This window comes from Marmota flaviventris, chromosome 2 (genome assembly GCF_047511675.1).
Source record: "Marmota flaviventris isolate mMarFla1 chromosome 2, mMarFla1.hap1, whole genome shotgun sequence".
Lineage (NCBI taxonomy): Eukaryota > Metazoa > Chordata > Mammalia > Rodentia > Sciuridae > Marmota > Marmota flaviventris.
The window spans coordinates 188,317,882-188,330,059 of record NC_092499.1 but is presented as its reverse complement, the minus strand read 5'-3'; the positions used below and the strand labels follow the sequence as shown (position 1 = coordinate 188,330,059).

Sequence of the window (12,178 nt, the reverse complement as noted above, 5' to 3'; positions counted from 1 at the left end):
CACAGGATACTGGCCAGCCGCAGCTGCCAATAGGGCCCCTGGGCAGGGCTGCCCAGTGGTCACAGCCTGGTGGCCTGGCAGGCCTGTGCTCTTTCCTGGTGCTGCCACTGGTAACACACATCGACTGCATTACGGCAGATTTATGGCGAAAATTATCCTCTCTCTCAGCTCCATTTAAAGCCATTTGGAGCTAGCTCCCATCCCCGATTATAAATCTAATTGCACATTCCAAACAGACAAGCGCTCATTAAGCTTTAATTATGCACATGTTGTTTTCAACAAACATTTTCATTTGGCCGCTGCGAGGGGAATGGATCCAAGGGGGCTGCAGGCCGTGCTGGCGGAGCGGGGCTGCGAAGCCGCAGGGCTTCTGCCTGAAGAAGCCGCCACGGGGCAGGGCCAGGACCAGTCAGATTGGGTTCGTGACTCTGTGGCCTTCCGCCCGGCTTCTGCCGTGGCAGATCCCAACATGGGTGCTCTCAGCGGGTCCCCTGGCCTCATCTACATGGGTAGCAACAGCCTCGCTGGAGCTGGGGAGGAAGGATGGTGGGTTCCACAGACCTGCTCCCACTAGTGCCCCAGGTGACAGCCAGCACCCCACGCTCCAGCACCATCTCCCTGCCCTACTCGTCCACCTACTGAACCCACAATTATTCACTGAGCATCAGCTGGGCCCGTGACGGGCAGAGGGGCCAGGACGCACAAGGCCTCCATGTGGGTCTGCCCAGGCCACTCTGCCAAGCCCCATCTCTCCCACCAGGGAGGAGTCCAAAGTCCTCGCTGTGGCCTTCAAGGCATTTGAGAATCTGCCCCGTCGGGGCTCCCTCCCTCCCATGCACGTTCCCACTCCTGCCCTTCCAAGACGGCTCGAGCATCCCACAGCCAGGGCAGCCCCTGCGAGGCCAGATCTCCTCTGAAATTCCTTCCCCCCCTTTCCACGCAGCTAATGCCCAGTCAACTCTCATGCTGTCTCCCTCCGGGAAGCCATTGGTGATGGCCATGCCAGGACAGACTGGCTGCCCCCATCCTGGGGACACTCACTAGGACATTGACAGAACCAAAATGCCATAACAGATTGCCCCGAGTGTGTCTCCTAGGACCAGCCTGTCCTGAGGTCCCAAGGATGAAAGGAGGGTCCTGAACCTGGTTCTTCATTTGCACCCAGAGGGACTGACTGCAGGAGTTCGTGGGGCCCCTCAGCGGTCCCCTCAGTTTCCATCTCCTGCTTCCCACCTGGAGAATGGGAGGAGCATCCCTACCCCAGAGCCGACGGAGATCACCAAGGCAGGCAGAATGTGCAGAGATGGGGGGAGGGTGGGAACCCCAAGGCCACACTTCTAAAAGCTCTGGAAACACAGCATATGAAATAAACATGTGTTTTAAAATGGAAATCAGAATCCTCTCAGCAACAGGTGGTTACCTGTTGTTTTAGGGCAGGTTCCCCAGAGACAGACTGTGAGGGCAAAATCTAGAGGCAGAAGCTTATTGGGGACCACCACAGGCAATACCTGGAGAGAGCCTCAGCTGTGGGCACCAGCAGACACCAGCTGGCAGAACAAGTGTTGAGGCCCAAGGAAGAGCTGGCGCCGTGCCACGGCACCCACTCAACTATGATGGATTATTCAGGGTAATGAACTTGTGCAACCTGGACACAGACCTTGCTGCATGCCAGGCACTCTGCATTGATTGAGAAGATGCATTCAGGTAAGCTGTGCAGCCCTGTGGGGGAAGTTGTCATTGCTAAGGCTCCCATTTCACAGATGGGGAAAAGGAGGTCAAACGGGGAGGGTAAGCAGCTCACCCAAGGTCACACAGCTGGTAAGTGGCAGAACTGGGATGCAGACCCAGGAAGTCCAACTGCAGAGCTCCTGCCCCAGGACAGGGCTTAGCCCTTTCTGTGGTCCTGCCTGGTTCCTTCCCACGTGAGGAGCTGTCCAACTCCCGGCCACTTCCACAGAGGCTGCGGTCAGTGGTCTAGAGCCCTGGATTGCCCAGAGCTGCTGATATTTATCCTAACAATGATCTATCTTCCAAGCAGTTGGGAACAAGTCCCAAAACTGATTCTTGCCAAAGACAATTAACTAAAAGCCTCCTGAGCATAAGTCAAGTGGGACTGTGGCACGGGGCAGCGAGAGCGAGAGAGACAATGAACAGCAGGTGACCTGGCGGATATTTTCTCCCCAGCACTACAAACAAGACCTCAGTCACGCACAAAGGGCTTGCATTGTTGGAAGGGAAATATGTCAACGACAGTGTTGGATCGTGGGGCGGTTTAAAAAGAGAAGAAAAGGGGGAAAAAATCTTTTGAAATTGTAATTTGACCTAGAAAGGTTTTTCTAGGTCACCCGAACTTGGCACTTCTGCCTCTAACCCCAAAACCTAACACAGACAAAGTGCCCGGCTCACTTCCTTCTGTGAGTATCAGATAACACAGGAAACGGCATTTGTAAACACTGCTGATATATTTCTAAGTGCCACATTAAAATCAGCCTTTGGAGCAGCAGCAGAGAGAACACTGGCACCATGCCACCCTGGAAGCCACGCTGGGTTCAAGTTCAGACTCTGCGCTCAGCTTCTGTGTGGCCGTGTGCCAAAAAAGCCAGTCCCCCTGCCCTGTCACCCCAGGTACCTTCCCAGGCTCAGAGCCACCTATCTTGGTTTTGACCTCTGAGCCCTCATGCCCAAGCTCTGGGTTCTGTCTTGGAGACCCAGTGCGGGGTGGTCTCTGTTCTAACCGGTCTTTTCTCCCCCCAGAAAACAGCAAATTGCATTCTGAGGCACAGCACGTGCCAATGAGTTACTCTAATTCACCTTCATTATAGAGCCACCCAGTTTAAGGTAAATCACGCAGGGTCAAGGCCGGCCAGGCTTCAGGGACTTTCCACTGGGGAAACAGAAGCCAGGACTAGTAGATGGCCCACGGTTATCGACAACCACAGGTCAGGAGTTACAACCATCGCCCTGTTGGTCCCCTCAGCCTGTGCCTCCAGGAGAAGCAGGTGGGGCCTGGTTACTGCCAAAGCTCAAGGACGTGGGGAGCATCCCCATTCTCCCCGGTCCTGGACCTGAACACCATGACGTCCCCAGCCAGGAGTCAGGCTCTGAGGGGGACCTGGAAACACAGGACAAGTTCCCAGGGAAACTCGGAGTCCAGAGGGGTACAGGCACTGGCATGAAGACAGGGTGACCCAGCACGAGGTGGAGATACGCCAGTGACAGCAGGTGCCACCCAGCTGTTCAGCGGAGGGGCGGAGGGCGCCAAGGCCAGGCAGCCAGGAGGTCACATGCATGCTGGGGAAGAGGAGCGTCTCCAAGTCCCCAAGGAGAGGGACAGTGAGGAAGGGGAAGGAGGAACCAACAGGCCCTAACCCCCCCCCACCCCAGGTGACAATTTAAAGCCACATTCCAAGAGTAAAATGGAAGAGGTGCCTGGTTTGGCCAGAAGGTAAAACGTTCTCTGAAGCCACAATGAGACCAATGACGTGGTGACATAAAACGAGAACTCCGAATCACCGAAACAAGATCAGACCCAACGAGGGGATGGAGCTACCATCAGTCCCCACTAGCCATGGACACAAATGGCACAACGTACTTCACATGTGGCATTTCATTCCGTCTTTACAACAACCCTGGGAAGGAGCAAGTAGCACCCCATTTCACATGCTCACAGGTCACCCGGCTAAAAAGTGGCAAGGCCAGCCACATAACAACTGCTCTATTTTATCTGTCCTTTAAGAAAGAAAGAGACAAAGACCAATTATTTACTAAACAGACTGACGACAACAGGGTTATCCCACCTAGGACCATTGCCCTAGAAACCGGTGACAAGACACCCACCGAGTCACACTCCAACCGGATTAAAGAGTTAAGTGTAAAAAATCACGTTAGAGGGAAACAATCAGAAAACAAAAGAGTATGTTTATCAGATCTGTGGAGGCAGGATAACTTTCTCAGCCCTTGAAGCAATCGCGGAGGAAGAGAGATTGACAGATTCAAATATATATGCATTAATATCTTCTGTGGAAGGAAACATAATAAAACCAAAATGAAAAGGACATCAGACTAAGAAAATATCAGCACCGACTATAAGACAGCTAATATATACGATGTAGAAATGGCTCTGTCAAATTAAACAGAAAGCAAGATGCCCACAGACAAGAAGACACAAGATTCAAACAGAAAAGTCACACGAGAAGCAATATCCCAAGAAATGAATGCATGTGGAGGGGGGGATGTACACTTGATTCAATGGCAAATGGAGAAATGCACACGCAATAAACCCATTATGAAACTAGGATGCTTCACCCCACTTCCAATATGGAAGCCAGCTTCCAGCTTACTGGAAAGCAAGATGGCGGCCACTGCTGGGCAAAGAGCCAGCCAGGAGTAGGGGAGACAGGATCCATGCCACTGCCTGCTGCTGAGAGGTCCCTGCCTTACCACGCTGCCTGTTCGTCTCAAGTCCACCCAGTCTTGTTGAAAAGAGCCTCTGCTCTTGGTGCTGGCGATGGCCTAGCAGGGGACAGGAGCAGGAATTGGAACCGGGGTGAGTGACAAGTACATGCTGGGACTGTGAAAAGGGCCATGTATAAACGACTTCCCAGGGGAGGGGTCTTCTAGGCTGCCCTCCCTGCAGGATGAGCAGAATTAGCTGAGTGAGGGGACAGGGCCCAGGCGGAAGGGAGAGGCAGGGGAATAGCACTGAAGGCCTGGGAGTGGGAAGACAAGGCCCGGGTGTTGAGTGGGGAGGTGGGGAGAGGCAAGACACGAGGCCAACAGGGCCACACGGGAGGCGGAGGCTTGGAACCTGAACTGGAGTTTAGACGGTGGCTTCGGGACTGCGGGTGGAGAAGGGTTTGGAGAAGGTGAGACCAGAGCCAGGCAGAGGCGGCTGTTAGGATCAGGGAGCAGAACCAGGAAACAGGATTCCAGGCAGAGGGTGGGCAGAAAAGACGCCCTGGGTGAAGCGATAAGGAACAAAACAGCAGGGCAGCACCTCAAAAACAGGAATTTTTGAGGTGGAAAGCAGGTTTGGAGCCAGAGTAAAACCACAGCAGCCCCAGGGTGTTTTGCAGAATCTGGCACGGAGAGGAGATGAATGAACATTGCCAAGAGCAAGGGATCACCCAGGAGTCAGAAAGGGGGGTGACTCACACAGGTCACAAACCCTAATTTCCTCTCCTTGGTCGCACACTTCCTTCTGATTTCTTTTTCTGATGATTCATAAGAAAAAGTTTCTCCTCTTGTAAATTCATAGCAGAAACGTTTCAGGACCCAGGCTCCCCTCGCCCCAGGTTTTAACCTCTGTCTCTGGGCCAGCAGAACCCAACTCAACAACAGTTGACGGAGAGGACGTGCGCTGCAGAGAAATCCACCAGGAGGGAGCAAGAGGCTGCAGGCCCTGAGGCAGCCAGGGCTCCAGGAGGGACTTCAGGTGCCGCTCGCCTCAGCCAGAAGCCAGGCCGTTGCGGAATTCAGAAACTTGTGGATTTTTAAAAAGCAATGATGTACAGACTCTGCAGGTGACCTAGTAGCTTCAGTGGGGTCTGGGACAATCAAATACATTCATCCTATAAGGGAAGGGTCACACGACCATTCACACGGGGACACAAAGAGCCATGCAGCAGGTCAGGTCAGCCTTTGGGCCAAATGAGTTGGCAGTGTGTTTACAAAACAGCTTTTGGTTGTGGAACTCTCTAGATTTTGGATACAGGTATGTTTTTCTTCTTTTATTTTTCTTGTGTGTGTGCGTGTGCATGCACATGTGCACCTGTGTACTGTGGGCCTCATGCACGCTAGGTCAGATAAGAGAGTTTTGAGTTGAAATGGTCTACATGTGCAAGTCCCTCCCTGGGAGACCACCCCTCCAGATGCCTCCTTATATAGATGAAGAAACAGGCTCAGAGAGGTAAAGGAAACTGCCCAGGATGTCACAGCTCAAAGTGGCTGACCCTAGGAGGCGAACACATGTCTGACATCTTTCCCCACCCCCTCAGGGGTTCCTGGGGAGGCTGAGATGCCAGGCAGGGTGCTCAGCACGACAGGGAACATGGGGGCACTGCAAGTGGGCCAAGAGCTGATGTAACCAGCATGGTGCCATTCAGGTGCCTGCAGGACCGCCCTCCCCACGCCTCTCCTCTAAAGGTCCCCACAGGCAGGACGTCTGTCTCCTGAGGCAGGCCCAGGAGCACCCAGGCATCCTCGGCGATCCTGGGCTCTGCACGTCCTCTGCACCCATCCTTCCTTCTTCTGCAAGTGTTTACTGGGTGCCCACTCTGTGCCTGGCCCCACCCGCAGGGCTGGGACACAGAGGGTCCAGGCAGATGTGGTTCTTGTCCCCGCGGGGCTCAGGGTCCACTGCAGCAGGCAGGCACTGAACACACAAATACACAGTGGCTACGACTTGTGACGAATGCTGTGGAGCAGACAAGGAAGGGCAGAGAGAGGATGGCGGGCAACAGGCTTGCAGAGGCCTCTCTCTAGAGGTGAGCACCAAAGGGAAGTCAGGTGCCTCAGACAGCAAGAGGGCAGGGGCACTTCAAGCACAAGGTGGGGAGCAGCAAATGCAAAGACCCTGAGGCCACATGGGAGAGGAACAGGCCGGAGCTCGGTAGGCAGAGGATCAGGGTCGAGGATGAGAGGAAAGGTCCCTAGATCATGCTAAGGCACTTGGATTTTATCCCAGGGGAAAGCCCTCGGAGGGACTTCTCAGGGGCGTCATGTGCTCGGGTTTATATTTTGAAAGATGGTTCAGGCAGCCACATGGAGGAAGGAGGCCATGAGACTCCCTCTTAGTCTCTGTTTTCTCATCTATAAAATGGGTTCATGAGAAACATTACGAGAAAGCAGAGCCAAGGGGTGTCTAGCACAGGGCTGACTCCCAGAAGGTGGGAGGACAAAGACTGGGTTTTCCTACCTGATCACAAGCCAGGAGAACCCAGTGTTAAGTCCTCCACAGGTGGTTTCCCTGCTGAAAATCCTTCCCCGGCTTCCAGCGGTCCTCAGGAGCACTGTCCTTGGTCCTGAGGTCCTGCTGATGTGCCCAGCCCCATCCCTCACCCTCTCCCACTGGGCCCCTGCTCTCGTGTCCACTGGGTCTCTCCTGAGGGTGCCAGGCCCTTTGCCCAGAGCAAAGCCTTACCGTTAGGCAGGGAGGGCCTGGGGGCTGGATGGGCACCCCCGGGGCTGGCCCTGTCCCAAGCAACGAGAGGCCCAGGAAGTGGCTGGGATCAGTGGGTGGGTGGGGACCGAGCTGAGGGGGGACTCTGCACGGAGGGAGTGACAGAGGGATGTAAAAAAGACAACCAAGGAGGACGGAGCGTGCTGTCGGGCGGACGGAGGCGGCTCCTGTGCTGTCTGATTTACGGCGAGGTAACAGCCCCCCATGACGGCTGCAGCAGGTCACCACAAACTCGGTGGCTTAAAATAACACCAATTATTCCCTCACAGTTCTGGAGGCCAGAAGTTCAAAAGTGGTCTCTGGGCTCCCATCAAAGTTGCTCCGGAGGCTGCAGGAGAAGCTGCGTCCTTCTCTCCCAGCTTCCTGTGGCTGCCTTCACGCCTTGATCCATGGCCCCTTCCTCCACCACCCCACCCTCAGGTCACCTTGCCCCCGGCTCTGAGGCCTCCCGCGTCCCTCTGGTCAGGATCCTTGTGATTGCACCCAGATAGCCCAGATTGTCTCCCCACCTCCGGATCCTTAACCTAACCGCACCTGGAAAGCCTCCTCTGCACATAAAGATAATGCTCACGGTTTTCAGCAGTTAGGAGCAGGATACATCTAGGGCCACCATGCAGCCCGCTGCAGGCGGGTTGAGGCTATTGATTTACTGTGTCTCAGTTTCTCCACGTTTCCCTCTCTTCCCGGAGAGGGCAGGGCAGGGTGGGCTTGCTGTGGTACAGTTTCTGCTGCTGCTCCCCAATATCTCGTTCTCCTCCCTAGCACATGGGACACTTGCTCTGGGCTTCCTAGCCATTGGGCCAATGGGCTCTGAGCAGAAGCCATGTGGCCTCTCGTAGGTGGACGCACAGAAAAGCAACCGTGAGATCTTCAGGCTGTCTCTGTAAGACCAGCATCTTCCAGAAGGTGAAGATCTGACCAATCTACGGCTCTGAGTGACTCCACAGAGCACAGCCCATTCTCTCACTTATCTGCTGATTGACCTAGGACATGTAGAAGAGCAAAAGCAAACCTTCCTTGTGACAAACAAGTGGTATTTTGGGGGGGGCTGTTTGTTACTGGAGCATACCCAGCCTAACCTGACTAATACACTCAAGGAGTGAGTTTAACAAACAGCCACCTACTGACCACCTACCAGGACCCAAACACGCTACATCCTTGACACACAGTCCTCAGAATCACTCAAGCGTGGTCAGAATAATCGAGTCCATTTTATAGGTGAGGAAGCTGAAACAGGGAGGGGTGGAGGCCACAGCTGGAATTTCAAGCCCAGAATAACGTGTTTCCAAAGACAAGCTTGGCTGTTGCAAGGCCCCTCCTACAAGGCACCAGAGGCTTCTAGAACCTTCTCTAGCCCCAGAAAACTGCTACTTCAAGGGTCAGTAGGAGCTTCTGGACAGGGCAGATGAACCCTGGTGCCAGAATCCCCAGTGACAACGTGTGTCCATGCCTGAGTCTTGCAGGCCCGAAGAGGACCCCCGCAAGACCAACTGAAACCCTTGGGGGGCCAGAGCAGCTCCTATTCACAGCCTCTCGCATCCCGGTGCTGAGAGAATGTTAGTTGAGCACCTATTTGTACCCGGCACTCTTCTGGGCACCTGGGAGAGGGCAGTGAACAAGATCTCCGGGGCTGACGCTCACGTCGGGGAGAACAGGCAGCACACTGAGCGAGCCGGAGGTGGTAAGCACTGGGGGAAGAGGAGAGTGGAGGGGCCGGCCATCGGAGGACCTGCAGGCTGAACAGGTGGCGGAGGTGGCCTCAGGAAGGGATCCCAGGAACAGCCTGGAGTGAGCCCAGGAGACCCGATGGCCTGTGCGAAGTCCCTACCACGGGAGGGGCCTGCCCTCCCAGTCAGCAAGGACGGGTCGGGTAGGCAGAGCAGTGAGGGGGCAGGGGGACCAGGGAGGCAGCTGGGGACGCTGCAGCCCGCAGATGGCACCGCGATTACCCCTCCCCAGAGGGAGGAAGCCGGCGCTTTTTCCACCCGCTTATCTGATGCTGTGGTTGGAGGAGCCAGCGGGGACCGGCGAGGGGCTGCTGGGCGCGGCACATCTGAGGAACCTCAGCGGGGACTTGAGGCGGCTGACATCCGCTCGGCCTGCGGCTTCTTCCGTGGCTTCCGCATCTCAGGTGGCCCTGACGCCTGCTATTTTCGCTCCTGTTTGGGGTTCTGTGGAGTGTTCCTCCTTGCAGGGCACTGGAGGCTGCTGGGCCCGGCCCCTCTTTGTGTTTGCTTTGCTGGGCGTACACGGGAGAGGGGTCACTTCAATGTTCCAACTGGGGGACACTTGTTGACCACCAAGGGGAAGAGGAAATTGATTATACGGTATCCTCTTGTCAGATGTCATGACCCTCCAAGCTCAGAGAGGTCAGGTGGCTTATTCAAGGTCACACAGCCAGATCAAACCACAGACCAAGGATTCTAACCCTAAGTCTAAAGGGACTTAATTTGCATTTGCTGCCTGCATCGGTTTTCCCCAGTGGACACACAGTGCTCTCTGGCTTTCTAGTAGGCCTGAGAATAAAGGGGCACTGCCCATAGGTGACATCCTCCAAAATGTCACCACAGATGGGAAGGACGATGACATGGACGGAGGGGGCAATCAGAGCAGGCTTCTGGGAAGCCACGATGTTCCCCCACACCTGCAGGGACCAACAGAGGGAGGAAGGTAAAGGAAGCACATTCTGGACAAAGAGAGGCCCAGCAGCTCCGTCAGCCTGGTGCCCCGCCCCCAGGGAGCAGCTGGAAGGTGGCAGCACAGCCCCCAACCCCTGCGGCTTAGGGTGACATCTAGGGAGGACTGAGCTCAGAAGCTGAAGCTGATCCCCTCGCGGCTGTGAGAGCAGACTCCAGGGGGAGAGGTGGAGGCAGGGAGGCCTGGGAAGAGGCTCCTGCAGCCTCCCAGGTGACGGGAGGACAGGTGAAGACACAGCTGCAGCAGGCAGCTCTGATGAGGGAGAAGGCAGAGAAGGGTCAAGCCTGCCTCCAGAGGTGTGGCCGAAGCCTTGGGAGTGAGGAATGGGGATCAGACAAGGCCATTTAGAGTCCCTGCCTCCTTTAAGACGAGCCCTCTGGGGGTGGGGACATGATGAAAGGGCTAGTGCTCCAGGGCCTCAGCCATTCTTCAGGGACAGGGTGAGTGAGCTGCCTAACTCTCAGCTGGAAATCTAGAGAGGGAGGACCCGGGCCCAGGGTTCCCTTCCCAGTGCTCCTCTCCACGGACACCAACCGCAGTGGCCTCCCGGGCTCTCCCCGGAAAACAGACCCAGGCCTGGGAGAAGCTGGAGGACCCACCCCACCGTGGGCTGCAGATCTTCCACCTGGACGGACGGCTCCCGTGTGTGAGCACTAACGGCCTCCAGCCCCACAGAGATGGGGCTCCTGGGCAGCTCTGAGTCCCCTGTGCCTGGGCTCTCTCTAGGGACAGGATTCCATGGCCCACTGGTTAGTTATGTAGAGGACAGCGGGCAGTCACCAGCGATGCCCCAGGCGAGGAAAGGAGACTAATGTGGAGAAGGAGTCTGCCTTCCTCCGGGGGCTCCCCACACCCCCGGTTTCCAACACAGTAGAACACGAGGAACCGCTGGGACCAGCCGGAATTACCTTCCCGAGGAAGTCAGAGCCCAGTGAGAGCAGAGACCCAGCCCCAGTGGCCCAGCAATGACACAATGGTGGGAAGAGCCCCACAGCTCAGGCTTCCCGCCCCTGGGCACCTTCATCTTCCCAGAAGTATTCAGTGGGTGCCTACTATGTGCCAGGCTGTTTGCAGAAGACTCCCTGAACTCCAATCACAAGCTCCCCAGGAAGGGAGAGCACTTTTATTCACTGCGCACCAACAATGTGCTTTCTGTATCTTGTCCCATGTAATCCTAACCACCTGCCGTTCTGTAGACTCAGAGAGGTAAGGAAACTGGTTCAAGGTCACACAGCAAGCAAGGAACAGAGCCATGGTTCAAAGCCAGGACTTAAACCTGGGTTCAACTTCTGTTCTCTGGGTGGGGGCAGAAAGGGGTGGCAGCCCTCCAGCCACAGTGTCCCTCCCAAGGCCATCCATCCCCTCCCTAGACTATCCTCCTGGGTCAGTAGTAAGTGCTTTGAGGAATTCCTTTCCCAGTGGGGACCCCTTGGAAGTGAGCGGAGACCCCGAGAAACTGCTGTCAGCCAGGCCCTAAACAGAACACAGAGCCTTTGACTCCAGGCACAAGATGGAGGTCCCCAGGCCACACACACCTGCACACCAACCCCCTGCCATGAGCCTCAGCCTCCTCCCGGCCTGAGCCAGTGTGAGGGCCATTTGCACATCTGACCAGGTGACATGAACAGAGGTTCTACACACTGGAAAAAGTGTGAGGCAGTGTGAGTGTGTCTGTGCGCACACACACGTCCACACACACAATCACCATCACAACACTAGGAGACAACTATCAGGGTCCCCCCATTTTATGGATGAGGAGACTGAGACTGGGAAGGAGTTTTTCTCATGTCACAGACTGTATTTACGTCACAGTGGAGATGTGAAGGCTGGCCCTGACCCTGACCCTGGCACACAGCGGGCTCTGAGGACCACCTCCTCCATGGCCAGCTGCGTGGGGCGCCCTCGGGCAGCCCTGGGCCTGCTGCCTCCCAGACCCAGATACAGAGGGGACCCTCCCAGCACAGTTGCTGTTTCCTGGTGTCTCTCGGCTCCCAAGCGAGGGCAAGCAGACCCTGGCAGGTGGCTTCCGTTCCTGGGATCTCCAACAGTGACTGTGACCAATCCGAGCACCAGAAGAGGTCAGGCCTCCTGGGCAGCTGGCCACAGAGATGTCAACAGGAACAGGTCCCGTCCCCCGCTCAGCCAGAGTCCCCCAAGGACAGCTGGAAAGTGCCACTAGGTGTCTGCATTCACGACTTTCTGTGCTCCCTGTGTGCCGGAGTCTGCCCTTAAGCCTGTCACTCTGTCCTTCCTCACCTGTTGCTGTCTGCACCAGGAGGGCGAGTGGCCATCCGGCTGGTT

General features: G+C 55.9%; 1 protein-coding gene across 3 annotated transcripts in view; it reads right to left on the bottom strand.

Moving 5' to 3' along the window:
- Window positions 1-12,178, bottom strand: part of Tox2 (TOX high mobility group box family member 2) — a 126,073-nt gene that overhangs the window by 88,223 nt on the left and 25,672 nt on the right. The gene's annotated exons all lie outside the window — the stretch shown is intronic.